Raw genomic sequence first — 17663 nt, forward strand, 5'->3', positions numbered from 1 at the left:
TAATGAGGTGAGAGAAAATTCTCTGAAAAACAAATATGTTAATTATTTACTCTTTGAGCCTCTTCTGATGAGAGTAAGATTCACACAATGATTCTCCCCCTCACTAAGTTCCCTCAGATATGGTGTATTTTCTATGTCTCTTCCTGGGATGTAGTTTCCCTCTTTTTATCACTCCTTCCCCTTTTTCTAAACCGACCTCCTTCCCTTTACTACACCCCCCTTTTTTTCTTTTATATCAGTAAAATCAAATTATCCTTGAGTATTTTTTATATACCCACAACAGAGTTACAGTTCTCAAGGGTTCTGTGTACCTTTTTCTGTTTCTCTTCAGTCTTGTGGATGTAGATCAAATTTTTTGTTTAAGTCTGGTTTTTTTCTTAGAAACATATAGAATTCCTCTGTTTCATTGAATGACCATCTTCTTCCGTGGAAAAAGATGCTAAACTTAGCTGGGTAGTTCATTCTTGGTTGCAGTCCTTGATCTTTTGCCTTACGGAATATCAGGTTCCAGGCCCTTCTATCTTTTAATGTGGAGGCAGCCAGATCTTGGGTGACCCTTATTGTGGCACCTTGGTATTTAAATTGTTTTTTTCTAGCTGCTTGCAGGATTTTCTCCTTTGTGTGGTAATTCTGCAGCTTAGCCACAATATTCCGTGGTGTTCTTTTTTTAGGGTCTATTTCAGAAGGAGTTCGATGAATTCTTTCCACATCTACTTTCCCTTCTGTTTCTATTATCTCTGGACAGTTCTCTTTGATAATTTCCTGTAAAATAGAATCTAGGCTCTTTTTTTGGTCATAGTTTTCTGGAAGTCCAATAATCCGCAGATTATCTCTCCTAGATCTATTTTCCAGGTCTATAGATTTTCCCAGTAAGTATTTGACGTTGTTCTCCAGCTTCTCATTTTTTTTGTTTTGTTTGACTGATTCTTGGGTTCTCTGTGAATCATTCATTTCTATTTGTTCCATCCTGACTTTTAAGGAGTTATTTTCTTCTTTCACAGTTTTTAGTTCTTTTTGTAAATGTCCAATTTCGTTTTTAAATGAATTATTTTGCTCTATTGAATTTTTTTCCATTTCCCTAATTTTTTTTTTTTTAGAATTATTTTCTTTTTCCAATTCAGAAATTCTATTTTCTTGAGACTTTTTTATCTTTTCCAATTCAGAAATCCTACTTTCCTGTGTTTTTTTAACCTTTTCTAATTCACTAATTTTGTTTCCCTGCATCTCCTGTGAATTCTTTATTTTTTCCAACTCCAATTTCAGGACATTGTTATTCTCTATCATAACTTCTCTTTCCTTTCCCCATTTTTCTTCGATCTCCCTCAATTTCTTAAGAGCTTCTTCTAGGAGAGAGTTATGTGATGGGGGGCAGGGATCGTTCCCCTTTAGGTTGTTATCTTCTGAATCTTTGCTGTTAACTTCCTCGGGGTTGGACACCCGCTCTTTCTCTGTATAGAAGGAATCTATGGTTTTTCTAGCTTTTTTGCTCATACTTAAAAAATGTTTTGGGGTCTGTCCCTGGGGTAGGAAATTATTTACTTCTTTACCAGCTTCCTCCCAGACCGGATGGATGCAGCGGCCCCCGCGCCCGCGCTAAGAGAGAGCTCTGGGAGAGAGTTCCCCACCCCCTCCCTGGGAGTGTCTCAGAGGTGATTAGCACTACTGTGCTTCCAGGGCGTAGAATAGTGAAGACAGCAAGAAGCCCAGGCTATGTGTCCGGGTGGGGAGTGAATGTTTGCAGCAGGTGACGTGAGAAGCCCCTGTGCTCAAACTGGAAGTGTCTGCCAGAAACCGTGGTCCCTAGTTCAAAGGTTCCGCTTCTCTGGGACTTCCTGGAGCTGAGTTCCACTCCCTCCAGCTAAGCTAGGCAGTGTGTGTTGCCTTGGGCCGTATCCACCCACTTGTCAGTCTCTTAACTATTCTCAGGAGGTAGCTGAGGCCACACCCCCTGGTGCCGTCTGCCGAGTCACCCCCAGGGTGGGGGGGGGGGGGGAAATCTAATCTGAGTTTTAAAATATTTTGGCTTTCTCTTCTGAACTGCTAAATAATTAGCAGAGAAGAGCTAACAGCCTGTGCCAGATTCCTTTACCTCAGTGGCTTCTCTGATCCCAGAGCCCCTCCCAGCGCAATGGGCGCAGTGTGCCCCTACCCCACCGTCTGTGCTGGTCTTTCTTATTCCTCCCCTGAGAACTGACCTTTCCTGTTGAAACTCCAGATTCTCTTCAGCTGGTAAGTCGTGCTTCCAGTCCTTGTGGTATCTATCAGTCCTGAGCTAATTTTGAGACTTAATTTATCTAATTGGTTGTGAGGGAGTGAGGACGTTCACTGAGTCGTGTGTTTCTTCTCCGCCATCTTGGCTCCGCCCCCCTATTATCTCTATTATATATAATAGCTTCTCTATTATATATCTATCTAATACAACTATTATATATCCTATGGTCAATAATCCATCATATCTCTCATCTAGGATATTTATCATTTACCTAATTTATGAAATCTAATGTTTATATATTACCTAATCAATTAATAAATTATGCATATTAACTGCTCCATTCATCCATTTACCCAACATATTTATTATATCTCTGTGCTTTATAACATCTATTTATAATTATCTGCAGCAATTGAGAGAGTCCCTTAATAGAAATGTTTCAATTCACTTGACTATCCTCTAAAACTAAAGCAGTTGCCCTTTTGTATTTGAACTTGAAATTTCTTTACTAAAAAACTCCCTACACTGTGAAATCAGATTCAGCCAAACCAAAGAAAAGGGAAGGGGTGTGAACAAGATAGATTTGGTGTAATAATGCACGGAGAAGATCCAATCTGCGTTTTAGAATGAGCATCAAAATCAATGGGTTTGTGGGTCCAGTGGAGTATTTGACTGAGATTGAATTCCCTCCTTGGGTTGCTATGTCACTCTTCCAAGTCATGAGAGGTAAAGCACCCTTTCCCATGAACTCCTCTTTATTCTCTATCTTTAAAATGAACAAGAGAGGCGTCCCAAGTCTAAGGTTCAACCATAAGCAAAATCTGAAATGTGGAATTCATGAATTAAAATGCATGTTTCAGTTTCAAATACATGCTTCATGAAACTTTTAATTTTGAATTCTTTTATATGTAGTTTTCCCTTTAATTATGAGGAGGGGAATAGATAGGTAATAGCCAGATAGGCAGACAAGATAGGATCTTTGAAGATAAATGCATCTTCCTGTGTATATCTCTTACCAAACCTAGATTTACAAAGCAAAAATGAACAAATAAAACAACATTTCGTAGCCAATATTTTAAGTCAGAGCACAAAAAAGAAGGATGTGCAAGTTAGGGATGGAAAGGTAAACAATAATAAGGATGCCAAAATTGTTTTTATTTTTTTAATAACAATGTCATAATCAGATTTCAAGTGAGAGTCCCAAGTATTCTCTTCCTAATGTTCAATTAAATTAGGAAGATGTGGGACTGGAATGAAAAATAAAGGAGCAAGACCAAGTGATTTCTTTTAATTCCATAAGAGATCAGACTGTGGGGAATTTCCTTAGATTGCTATCATTACTGTCTGCTGAAAAGAGTTTCTATCCACATGAATTAGATAAGTGATTTTCATTGTGTGGCATCCTTTTTTTTCAGTGAACTTCAGCTGAATTTCCCAATTACTTTGGCACTTTTATACCATGGTAATGGTCAGAAAGAAGTGAGGAACCACTGAGCTGGCATTGATTGCTGCATTGATCTAACTGCACTATCTATTCCTAGACACTAATGGCGTCTCATATAACGAAGAGCTTGTTTTCCATCCTTAATCACTTTTGTTCTCTCTGCATTTTTCCATTTTTGATACATCCAACTTCCTTTCTCTCTTAGCTTTTTGTATAAATACTCAAATGTTTCATGATACTTGAGTTGAGAGACAATCAAAGCATTTTATTCAATTCAACACATATTGACTATCGGCTGTGATACTACTGCTGATACAAAGACAAAAAATGAACCAGTCCCTATCTCCAAGAAGCTTCCTTGGGCATGTAACATGTACATAAGTTGATCAAGCATTTCTTAGGTTTTATCATAAGTCAGGTCTTCTGCTAGACACTGGAGAAACAAAGCCAAAAGTATTATGAGCTCCCTCTATTTCTCTTCAGAGACAGAGACAGAGAGAAAGAAAGAGGGACAGACAGAGACAAAGAAAAAGATAAAAGGAAGAGAAGGAGGGAGGGAAGGAGAAAGGGAGAAAGGGATGAAAAGATGGAGGAAGGGAAGGAGAGAGCGGGATAGAGAACTCTTTGCAGTCTCCTGAGAATAGGGGTGCTCTTTGTATACAGAGAAAAATATCTATGTATGTACAATATATGGGTGTATAAAGAGACATAACATGTTTATGTATACATATGTGTGAATACAAAGATACCTACACACACACGCACACACACACACACACACACACACACACACACACACACACACAAAGTATTCTAAAAGTCTTGTAGGGCAAATTTTAAGATTCTTAGAATACCATACACCCATATGTACATGTATACACATATGTATGTCTCTGCATATAACACATACATTTATACACATATACAGTGTAAACACAACATAATTTTAAATAGATGACCAGTGAGAACACATAAATTGGAGTGGGAGGATCCAAGAGGTACACATGAGTGACATCATTCTGTGGTGGTTTAGGGGATGGCTTAGTTGTAGTTTAATTATAATAGGTCAGTTTGCTAAGACAGTAGAGTGCGGTAGAAGAAAGTGGTACAGAATTAGTCTAGAATGATCCCCCCAAATTGTATTTTATCCTAGAGACAATAGTCACTAAACCTTCTAGAGCAGGTAATATAATGATAGATGTAAAATAATATTACTAAATTATTATATAGCTGTTTAAGATTTTGATGGCACTTTACATATATTATCTCATCCACATCTGTGTGAAGCAAGGAGCAGACTGAAGGCAGCGAGAATCCCAGAGTTCCAAAGTTGAAAGTGACTAAAAAGGGCATCTTATACAAACCCAGATTCCTTTTAAACAAGATCCTTTTGAACATTACTAGCAATAAGTCATCAGACTTCTTGAATGTCATAGTAATCTCACTAACTACTTGAGGAAACATTGGTTTATTTTTTGAAAATTCAAATAATTAAGGGACTTTATGACAGTCAATATCTCTCTCTTCATAGTTGGTTTTATATTTTGAGACCAAGAAGTAAAAGTCTTACAATTTCTCCTTAAGACTCATGTTCATCCAACTATTCTGGAGAGCAATCTGGAATTATGCCCCAAAAGTTATCAAACTGGGCATACCTTTTGACCCAGCAGTGCTACTACTGGGCTTATAACCCAAGGAAATACTAAAGAAGGGAAAGGGACCTGTATGTGCCAAAATGTTTGTGGCAGCCCTTTTTGTAGTGGCTAGAAACTGGAAGATGAATGGATGCACATCAATTGGAGAATGGTTGGGTAAATTATGGTATATGAAGGTTATGGAATATTATTGCTCTGTAAGAAATGACCAACAGGAGGAATACAGAGAGGCTTGGAGAGACTTACATCAACTGATGCTGGGTGAAATGAATAGAACCAGAAGATTGTTGTACACTTCAACAATGATACTGTATGAGGATGTATTCTGATGGACGTAGATATCTTCAACATAGGGAAGAGCTGATCCAATTCCAATTGATCAATGATGGACATAATTAGCTATACCCAGAAAAGGAACACTGGGAAATGAGTGTAAACTGTGAACATTTTTTTGTTTTGTTTTTCTTCCCAGATTATTTTTACCTTCCAAATACAATTCTTCCTTTGCAACAAGAACAACAACAAAATTTGGTTCTGCACATATATATTGTACCTAGAATATACCATTAGATATATAATATGTATGGGAATGCCTGCCATTTAGGGGAGGGGGTAGAGGGAAAGAGGGGAAAAATTTGGAACAGAAGGGAGTACAAGGGATAATGTAAAAAAAACATTATTACCTGTGCATATATACTGTCAAAAAAGTTATAATTATAAAATTAATTTAAAAAAGACTGACGTTCATATACCTGAAAATAGTTATTTGCTATGCCCCCGTTCTTTCCAGTGAAGTTTTCCCTTTTCATAGATAAACAATCTCACTTTTTTCATTATATTCTCTTATGACATGATTTCTAGAATGCTTCCCATCCTTATCCTTATCAAAAAAGTTTAGTTTATCAGCATCTTGACTAAAAGGTTATATCTAAAACTGACTACAATTTTACTTACACTGGCTCAAAATATTAACATTATTAGACATGGTGAGTTTTAACTTCCTTATCATTTTGTTAAGGAATAAAATTCAATCATGATTGCTCCTCAAGGAACACTGAGAGTTCCACTAAAGGTCAACATTATCATTAGCTAATAGTTTTCTTACCTTGAAAATCCAGTAGGTAATACTTATTCTGCCATTGGTGGAAAGTGGACTCCTATACCCAGGACAGGAGCCAAATGTTATTTATAGAAGCAGAAACTCCAGAAATCTGTTCCATCCATATTCAATGCATAATCCTACAAATTGTCCTCCAGGACAATGTCTACTACTGTTTGGGAAAAGTATATGAGCTTCCTGGATCAATATAAGAAAATATGTAAACTAGAAAGATCAAAAAAAAGAGGAAAGAATATTATTCCAACAGACAATTTTTGGGAAAGGAAGAATGATGATATACAGAAAAGTTATGAGAAGTTGAAATAATATAAGAACTAGTCTACATGTTCTTATTACCCATGTATTTTATTACCTGATAAGTGGAATAGCCAATTTTAATAAGTCATCTTCAAATATATTTTCCCCTTTCTACCCTGGAAGAGAGCCTGGCTGTCCTAGCCATACAAGATTTCACAGTATTTCTAATTTATCTTGATAAGTGTCTTTTTCTATCATTCACTGAGCAGACTTTTTATTTAATATTTTATTTAGACATACTATCAGACAATTGATTTCATGATTTACTTCATAGAAGGATTTATTTTATTGATAAAAAAACATAATTTTTGTAGTGAAAACCAAAGGAAAACTGAACCAAGACATAAAGGAGGAGTTCCAGGGTGGAGCCAAGTTGGTTAAGTAAAGGCAGTTGCTCAATCTCTCCAGTTTCCCTCAAAAACACATGAAACCAGTCCTCTGAATAGAGTCTGAAGAGATAAAGACACTCTCCAGCTTAAAACAGACTGGGGAAAAAAAACAAAAAGCAAAACTTTAAGAAAGGTCAATCTCACTAGAGAGAAAAGGATGTTCAGCCTAGGTCAAATAGGCTCTGGGAAAGCCAGTGAGAGGGACTTAATTACAGCAAATCAGGAACTAAGACATTCAGTACTTGCTCTGTAGAGAAGCAAGTCATTGGGGCAGTCCCTAGTACTAGTTCCAGAAGACAAACTCTGGGAAACCATGCTATTTCCTGAACAGAAAGGCAAAGCTACACCCTACAAACATAAAGGACCCCTGTGCTCAAAGTCAAAGCTCAGATCTGCACAGAAAGCTTTGGACACTGCCACCTTTACTCAGGAACAAAGTTCTACCTTAAAAGTTAAAAAAAAAAAAAAGACAAAATGTCAAAAGAAAAAGAAAGAAAATGAGCAAGAAACCGAAAAGAATATTGGCCCTAGAAACTTACTATGGTGACAGGATAGACCAAAGCTAAACTCAGACAGGGACAGAATATCCACCTAAGAAATCTCCAAGAGTGAGACAAACTGATCTCGAGCTCAAAGAAGCTTCTTGGAAATTCTCAGAAAAGACTTCAAATGGCACATGAGAGAGGTAGAAGAAAAAGTGAAAAAAGAAATGAGAAGTATGCACAATAGAGTCAACAATTTGGAAAAAGAAGGAAAAACAATTGTCTGAAGAAAATAACTCCTTAAACAGTAAAACAAATCAAATGGAAAAAGAGATACAAATACTAACTGAAGAAAATCACACATTAAAAACTAGAACAGGTCAAATGGAAGCTGAGTGTGAGAAAGCAAGAATCAGCCAAATTTAAAAGAATGAAAAAAATGGAAGAAAATGTGACAAAACAGCCAACCTGAAAAATGAATCCAGAAGAGACAAATTAAAAATTATTGCCCTACCTGAAGGCCATGATCAAAAAAAGAGCCTGGATAGCATTCTATAAGAAGTCATTAAGGAAAACATTTTTTAGAAAAAAAATGAAATATTCTTTGAAAGAACCCATTGATGATCTCTGGAAAGAGATTCCACAAGAAAACCCCAAGGAACATTGTTATGGAACTCCAAAACTAAAATGTCAAGGAATAAGTACTGCAAACTGCAAGACAAAAAGAATTCAAATATCAAGTAGTAACTTTCAGGACTATCCAAGATCTGGAAGCTTCTATAATAAAGGATTGTAGAGCCTAGAATACCATATTCCTGAAAGAAAATGACCTGAAGTTACAACCAAGAATTACCTATGCAACAAGATTCAGCAGTCTTCCAAGGAAGAAGATGGAACTTCAATGAAGAGACTTTCAATCATTTCTGTTGAAGAAACTAAACAGAACTAAACAGAAAATTGAATGTACAAACACAGGGCTCAAGAGAACCATAGAAAAATGAACAAGGAAAAAACACATATTTAAAGATTAAACTGTTTACATCCCTGGATGGGAAAACAATATCTAACTTTTAAGAACTGTATCTGACACAGAGCCAGACAAAATGAAGCATCACATGGACTGAGGGTATAGTGTAAGCTCTGATATGATGATATCAAGGAAAAAAGACAAAGGGTGGGAAAAGTTCTGGATAATTAGTTCACACCAAGAGGCTTAACAGACATGTTACAATGGAGGGGAAAAGGAGCTATATGTTGTTTGTAGCTTGATTTCACCAGTTTTAACTCTAAGAGGAAATCACTTTATCATTCAGTTGAATATTGAAATGTATTTAATCCTATAAATAAGTAGGAAGAGAAAGAGGAAAAGAAAAGAGAGGGACAGGACAAAAGGGAGAACAGAAACACTACAGAAAAAAGGTTTAAAAAAAGGGAGGGGAAAGGTTGATAGAAGATAAGGTGGTAAGTAGAGGGCAGTAAAAAATCTACTAAAAAAGGGAACAGTGATAGGAGATAAGATTGTGGATTAGGTGGGTTAAAAAAAAAACACTAGTAAGAGAAGGGCAAGAGGTAATAGGAGATAAGGTAGTGGATGGGATGAGTAAAAAAAAAACAAAACAAAACAAAACAAAAAAAATGCATGGCTGAGGACTGGGTAAAAAGAGAAAACAAATGTATATACAGTAGAGAAAATAAGATGGAGGGAAATACAGAATTGGTAATCATAATGTGAATGGAATGAACTCTCCCATAAAAGGGAAGCAAATAGCTTAGTGGATTAATTAGAATCCTATAACATCTTATTTACAAGAAACACATTTGACACAGAGAAAGATACAGAGTTAAGTTAAAAGGCTGGAACAGAATTTATTATGCTTCAGATGGGAAAAAAAAAAAAACAGAACTAGCAATTCAGATCTCAAATAAAGCAAAAGTAAAAATAGATTTTATTAAAAGAGATGAGGGAAAAGACATCTTGATAAAGGGTACAGTAAAAAATGAAGTAGTAAGGATACTAAATATGTTTGCAACAAATAGTAGAGCAAGCAGATTTGTAGAGAAGCTTTAAGCTAGTTACAGGGAAAAAAATGACAAAACTATTCTATTGGGGGACCTCAAACTTCCCCTCTTAGAATCAGACAAATCTGACCACAAAGTAAACAAAAAAGAAACTCTGGAGGTTAATAGGATCTTCGAAAACTTAGATATGATAGACCTCTGGAGAAAACTAAATAGGGACAGAAAGGAATATACCTTTTCTCAGCAGTACATGGCACCTACAAAAAAATTGACTATGTATTAAAACATAAAAACCTCACAATCAAATGCAAAAAGGCAGAAATAGTAAATGCTTCCTTTTCAGAACACAATACAATAAATAAAATTATATTCAATAAAGATCCAGGGAAAGATAGACTAAAAACAAATTGGAAATTAAATGATCTAATTCAAAAGAATGAGTGGGCCAAATAACAAGTCACAGAAACAATCTATAATTTCATCCAATACAATGACAATAATGAGACAACACATCAAAATCTATGGGATGCAGCCAAAGCAGTCCTTAGAGGAAACGGTATATCTCTAAATAGCTACATAAATAAAATAGAGAAAGAAGAGTTCAATGAATTAGCCATGCAAGTAAAAAAGCTAGAAAAAGAACAAATTACACCCCTTTCAATTAAATACCAAATTAGAAATTTTGAAACTCAAAAGTGAGTTTCAAAACTATTGAACTAAAAAACAAAACCAAGAGTTGGTTTTATGAAAAAAACTAACAAAATCAATAAACCTTTGATTAATCTGATCAGAAAAAGGAATGAAAAAAAACAAATCACCAGCATCAAAAATGAAAGGGATAAATTCACTATCAATGAAAAAGAAATTAAAGCAAAAATAATGAACTATTTTGCACAACTCTATGGCAGCAAGTCTGATAATCTAACTGAAATGAATGAATATTTACCAAAAAAAATCACCCAGGTTAACAGAAGAGGAAATAAAATACTTAAATATTCCTACTTTAGAAAAAGAAATTGAACAAGCCATTAATGAATTCCCTAAGAAAAAATCACTAGAGCCAGATGGATTCACAAGTGAATTCTACCAAACATTTAAAAAAAATTAATTCTAATACTACACAAATTATTTACAAAAATAGGTAAAATAGGAGTACTGCTAAATTTCTTTTATGACAGAAATATGGCACTGATACCTAAACCAAAGGTATAGGAAAGGCTACAACAGAGAAACAAAATTATAGACCAATCTCCCTAATTAATATTGATGCAAAAAATTTAAATAAAATATTAGCAAAGAGATTACAGAAATTTATCAGCAGAATAATATACTATGACTAAGTGGGATTTATACCAAAAATGCAGAGTTGGTTCAGTATGAGGAAAACTATTACTATAATCAACCATGTCGATAACAAAATGAATAGAAATCATACGATAATTTCAATAAATGCAGAAAATGCTTTTGACAAAATACAGCATCTATTCCTTTTAAAAACACTAGAGAGCATAGGGATAATGGAATTTTCCTTAAAATAATAAGCAGTAATCTATCTTAAACCTATAGCAACATGTAATGGAGAGAAACTGGATGCATTCTTAATAAGATCAAGGATGAAACAAGGATGCCCATTATTACCACTATTCAAAATTGTGCTGGAAATGTTGACTTTAACAATAAGAAAAGAAAAATAATTTAAAGCAATTAGAGTAGGCAATGAGGAAATAAAACTATTAATCTTTGCAAAGGATAAGATGATATATTTAGAGAATCCTAGAAAATCATCCAAAACACTACTGGAAACAATTCACAGCTTTAGCAAAGTTGCAGGATATAAAATAAACCCATGCAAATCATTAGCATTTCTATGTATTACTGACAAAGCTCTTTCGAAAGAGATAGAAAGAGAAATTCCTTTTAAAATTACTGTAGATAAAATAAAACACTTAGGGTTCTACCAGCCAAAACAAATCCAAGAACTATATAAACACAACTACAAAACACTTCTTACACAAATAAAATTTGATCTAAACATTTGGGGAAATATCACTTCTTTATGGCTTGGCCAAGCTAATATAACAAAAAATGGGAATTTTGCCCAAATTGATCAACTTGTTCAGTGTCATACCAAAGTGATCAGTGGAATAGATTAGATACATACAACACAATAATCAAGGTTTATAGCAATCTAGTATTTGGTAAATCTCCAAAATCTAGCTTCTAGGAAAACTGGAAATTATATATTAATAAATCAGCATAAAACTACATCTCACATCTCATACCAAAATATGGTCAAAATGGATACATGATTTGGGCATAAAGGATGATATCATAAACAAATTAAGGAGGAGAAGGGAGGAATTTGGAGAAGGACTAAAGAACTAGAGAACATTATGAAAGGCAAAATGGACAACTTTGATTACATTAAATAAAAACAGCTTTTGCACAGATAAAACCAACAGAAACAAGATAAAAGAAGTATAAAACTGGGAAAAATCTTTACAGACAATATTTATAATAAACGTCTCATTTCTGAAATATATAAAGAATTGTTTCAAATTCATAAGAATACAAATAATTGGGCAGCTAGGTGGTACAGTAGATAGATCACCAGTCCTGAAGTCAAAAAGACCTGAGTTCAAAAAAATCTTAATTGTGTGATCCTTGGCAAATTACTTAACCTCAATTGCCTCAGCAAAAACAAACAAACATACATACAAACAAAAAAATAATAATTTTCCAACTGATAAATGGTTAAGGATAAAAACAGACAATTTCAGATGACAAAATTAAAGACATTTATAATTATATGAAAAAACCTCTAAATCATTATTAATTAAAGAAATGCAAATTAAGGCAATTATGAGGTACCCCCTCACACCTCTCAGATTGGCTAAAATGACAGGAAAACATAAAAATAAATGTTGGAGGGGATGTGGGAAAACTGGGACACTAATGCAATGTTGAATCCTATCCTTGGTGAATACAAATTGTGTGACTTAAATCAGTCATGTCCCTTTATTTTTTTCAAATACAAAATGAGCTCTTTGTTGAAAAATATTCAAAAACTCTAAATCCATGATCCTATAATTCCTTCTGCTCCTAGATTTTATCAATTCAGTGGAATGGAGATAAGTATGGACACAAGAATTTCCTAGGCATATAATTATGATTTCTCAATTCTTATTTTATCACTTTTCCCAATTCTCAAAGAAGTTCATTAAATGTCAAAGATGAGATCTCTAGCTACAAGTCACTCATTATAGACTAGGAAAATTTAACTCTTGTTTGAACAAAGACTAGGGCTTGAATATGGCTGATTGATGATTTTCTCCTGTCTGAATTGTTAGGGCTGGGAGAATTGGAAGAAGTGCATTAAGATATAGTGTAGTTTGACTATTTTGAGTTAATTAATTCATTTGCTACATCCTTTGGCTTTTAATGTGAATTATCCTTTACTTTAAGTCCAAAAGAATTTGCTTCTTTCTGTATTAAAATATTTTTATTCCTTCCTAAGTTTCCATCATTTTCCTTTGACTTTTTTTTTTTCCCTGAGGCTGGGGTTAAGTGACTTCTCCAGGGTCACACAGCTAGGAAGTGTTAAGTGTCTGAGACCAGATTTGAACTCGGGTCCTCCTGAATTCAAGGCTGGTGCTCTATCCACCTAACTGCCCTTTCCTTTGACTTTTCAAAGTGAGTAAATCTGGGGTTTTAGAGAAAACTACACATACATACACACACACACACACACACACATAATATATTATAAAGTATATGTATGCATATATTTTTATATCTTTACAATTTCAGCTCTATAACCTATATCTATAACTCTTATCTAAATATATATCAATGTAGGGACAATATTGTCCCTTATTGTCAAGAAAACATAATTTCAAATCCTTCCCTTAACATATCCTGGCCATACCAGTCAAGGCATATTATTAAATGTTTCAATATTACAAAGAGTCAGACAATAAACACTTTTTTAAAATTCCTACAGTTTCAAGCATTAGCAACATATTAAGATTATAAATTACAGATGAATTGAACATTTTGTATCATCAGAGGGAGGTTCTCTATAAAGACCTCCTTATAGCAATAAAATAAGTGAGTCTCACTTCCCCTACACACACACACACACACACACACACACACACACACACACACACACACACACACACATTGAGACAGAGAGTAACAGAGACAAAAAGATGAAAAATAGAAAGATTATGTTAAAATGTTAGTTCCTTGTTATTTGTAATAATTTTAGTCATATTTTTATTTGTAATATTTTGGTATTTTAGTCAAAATATTGAATGTTATTTTTATTTATAAAGATTATTATTATCATTAATCATGAGTTAGAGATAGCTTCATTCTTTTGATTTTATTCAGGTAAATAATACACTTATTCAAATTCCTTATGCTAATGTAGATTATCAATCCATGTAGTGAGATTCCCAGAAGCACTGCAAGGGTATATGATTAGCCCAGAAATATAAAAGTAGTAGTTATCCTGGGTTGTACTTTAACATTGATATTCCCGATATTGAATTTAGCCAATGAAATACATCCAAATAGTATTCTAGAAAGAATTTCATTTGCAATTCAAACACTTGGGTTTAAAATCTGATTTCATTGCTTAATATTTTGAGTGACTCACTGTATATTTTTTAGATCTCTGTTTTCCTTTTTGTAAAGGGAAGGAAACATTTTATATGATTTCTGTGTTCTTTACAAATCCCAAATCTTGCCATTCTATGATTAGTCCAATTGGTAGGAAAGATCCAGAGGACAGGACCAATGAAAAGATGGTTTTGTGTACACACAATCACACTCCTCACCAACAGAAATGTACTGTTTCTTTGGGTTCTTCCTTTTTTGATTTATATTTCCTATGTTCTTTTTTAAATTGTATTTTAATTTTAAAATGATGATTCATTTTAGAAACATAATTTTGTTAGAAACAACAACAGAATTCTATTAATTATTGATGCCTTATTTTAAAAAATTATTAACAACACTAAAATATTAAGTATTTTCAGTAACTTGTGAATTTAGATATGAAAACAGGTTGGGGGGAGGTAGTTTTGGATTTGATATATAAGAGAGACTGGGGAGATTCTAGCCAAACTTTTGGATTTGACCCAGACTTTCTTCATAATTATTAGAAGTTGGATAAATCAATAAAATTTAAATAAACCTCATGGTGTGGTGTGCGTTGTTTTCCCTCAATATCATTAGAATTGTAAATTGAAAGTGAGCAGATATTATGAGGAATAGAGTAACTATGCTTGTTGAAAAAGTGAGTAAATTGAATTTCTTTCATTTTTTCATCCCAACAGAAAGTAAATAGCTTTGGAAATGAAGAAAATCTCATGATACAAACCCATTTTCCCTATGGGAAGTTGCCAAAATCGGTCCCAGTTTTAACCTACCATTTTGGGATTGAATTACTCTAGTGGGCCTATTTGGATACTGTTTGTTAAATTGAAATGATCCTTTAAAAAATTAGTTATCTTGTGATGAAGCTCTTCCTTTGATCAAATAATTCTAGTAATATGTGAAGGTTATAGCAGACTGAGCCATTGCCAGTAATCTTTGAAATACCATTGAAGGCCTTGGTGTGGTGGTCCAGGATTTTAATCCCTGAAATTGACAGAAACTGAGACTAGTAGATTACTTGAGTTCCAGGGTTTGAATCTCGAACTGCAGTAGGAATTAAATCAATTGGATGTCTGCAGTATTTGACACCAATATGGTGATCCTTTGAGAAAGGAAGATTACCAGGCTGCTTAAGGAGAAATAAATCAGCTTAGGTAAAAAATGGAGCAGACTAAACCTCCTGAGCCAATCAGTCATGGGGTCAGATTTCATGAATGGCTGTTACACAGGCAGCCAGAATAAGGGGAAGACAGATTACAGAATGTTGTGAGAAGACAGTTTCATGTGAAAATTCTAGACCAGAAGATTATGCAGATTCTTGGAAAGGAAAGTAATGATCAACCAACTGGAAATAGAGAAACAAAATTTTAAGGAGGACAATAATTCCTTGAAAACTAGAATTGGGCAAAGGGAAACTAATGGCATTCTAAAACAGTAAGGTACCATAAACCATAATAATGAAAAAAATAGAGAAAGTGAAATAACTCATCAGAAAAACAAGCAATTTGGAGGACAGATTGAGGAAAAAAAACATTAAAAATAGTCAGATTCTGAAAATTACAATAAAAAGAATCTTGATACATCATAAGAAATTATTAAGGAAATTGCCCTGAAGTTCTAGAACAAGAAAGCAAAGTAGAAATAGGAAACAGATATCATCAGAAAAACTTACAGAAATATCATAGAAAATTTTCAAAACTTCCCTCAAAAAAAAATCTACTTGATGGCTTAAAAAGCAATAAATATTACTTCCACAACCTTTGAATATTTGTTCCACTATTTGACAGTGTTGTAACCCTGAGCAAGTAATTTATCACTTTTCCATCTCAAGTTTCATCATCTATAAAATATGTGTTATAATCACAGAAGTTACCTGCTTTATGAGGTCATTGAAGAGTAAGTTTTTTTGGAAGGTGAAGGGAAATTTTTAAAGTTCCTAGGAATATTTCCATGTTTTTTTTTTCCTGAAATTCTCTTTTCATTCTTCCCTCTGACACAAATCATTGCCTTCATTTCCCTTTATTTGTTGAGCCAGTCTCCAGTTAATGGGCATTCACTGAGTTTCCAGTTCTTTGGCATCCTAAAAAAAGAACTCTGATATATATTTTTGGACATGTGTAGCCTTTTTCCTTTTTTAATCACTCTTTTCAATAGTCCTGGTAATATTATTTCTGGGTCACAAAGTGTGGAAAGTTTCATAATTTTAGGAGTCTAGTTCAAAGTTACATTCTAGAATGGCTGGACCAATTCACAGCTCTGCTTTCAGTACACTAATGTACTTCTTTCATGATGGAACTTCCAACATTTGTCATTGTGCCCTTTTGTCAATTTTGCCAATGAGATAGAAATGAATTAGGATTTCAGAGTTGCTTTGATTTGCTTTTTGCTACTTAGTAAATGGGAATCATCTCATTTTCTTTTTGACGGACTTAGATTTAGGAAAAGCTTATACATATAGTAAACCTTAGGTCTATCAAAGCACTTGATAAAAGTCTCCCATTGCTGTGGACAAAGCAGAGAATTATTGATTTGATGATTGTATAGTTAGATGAATACAGAACTGATTAAATGGCCAGACCAAAAGATCAGTTGCTAAGTGACTAAGATATTGCTAAGATAGATGTTTGTCTCCAGTGAAGTACTCCTGGGCTTTATCCTGGGCTTCTTAACATTTTTATTAGTGACTTAGATAAAGGTGGATGTGAATAAATATTAAATCTGCTTATAATAAAATTCTTGGCAAGAAAGACATCATAGATGATGCAGTCAGAACAAAACAAATCTCTACAGGCTAGAGTATTTCATTGCAATGAAATATATAAAGTAAAAAAACAAAATATAATAGCTGGAAGGGCAATGGATTCACATATAAAAGACATGGGAAACATGCAAATTGTAGTTAGTTAAAAGATTTGAGGTTTTTAATGGATTTTAGCCAATGTGATTCAGAAATATGAAGTAAGATTCAAAATGCAGTTACAACTTTAGGCTTCATTAAGAAAGTCATAATATCTAGCACTAGGGAGAGTACAGTGTTTGTATACTACAATATATCTGAAGACAACAAACATTCTATGTAGAATATTTTAGGTAGAGTATGTTCTTTGATTATAAACAACACTTAGAAAATGCTTTGAATAATTGGAAGGAGTCCAAATGATGGCAACCACTATTGTGCAAGAACCCTTATGTGTTTATTACAATGATCACATTGGTTGGGTAAATGGGGGTCATAGGGCAGCCTGAGCAGAATAACTGACATTCAGTTTGTTTTGTTCTCCTCCAGAAGACAGAACCTGGAGCACTCCAAAGGCAACTTAGGCTGACAAAAGGAAATTCTTCCTCATAATTAGAATTATGACACAGTAGGTTTGTCT

The 17663-nt window shown here is 34.0% G+C and overlaps 1 protein-coding gene across 3 annotated transcripts in view; it reads left to right on the plus strand.

The window, feature by feature from the left end:
* CTNNA3 (catenin alpha 3) overlaps positions 1-17663 on the plus strand; it is a 2038107-nt gene that overhangs the window by 1390568 nt on the left and 629876 nt on the right. The window lies entirely within an intron of this gene.

This window comes from Sminthopsis crassicaudata, chromosome 2 (assembly GCF_048593235.1).
Source record: "Sminthopsis crassicaudata isolate SCR6 chromosome 2, ASM4859323v1, whole genome shotgun sequence".
Taxonomy (NCBI): domain Eukaryota; kingdom Metazoa; phylum Chordata; class Mammalia; order Dasyuromorphia; family Dasyuridae; genus Sminthopsis; species Sminthopsis crassicaudata.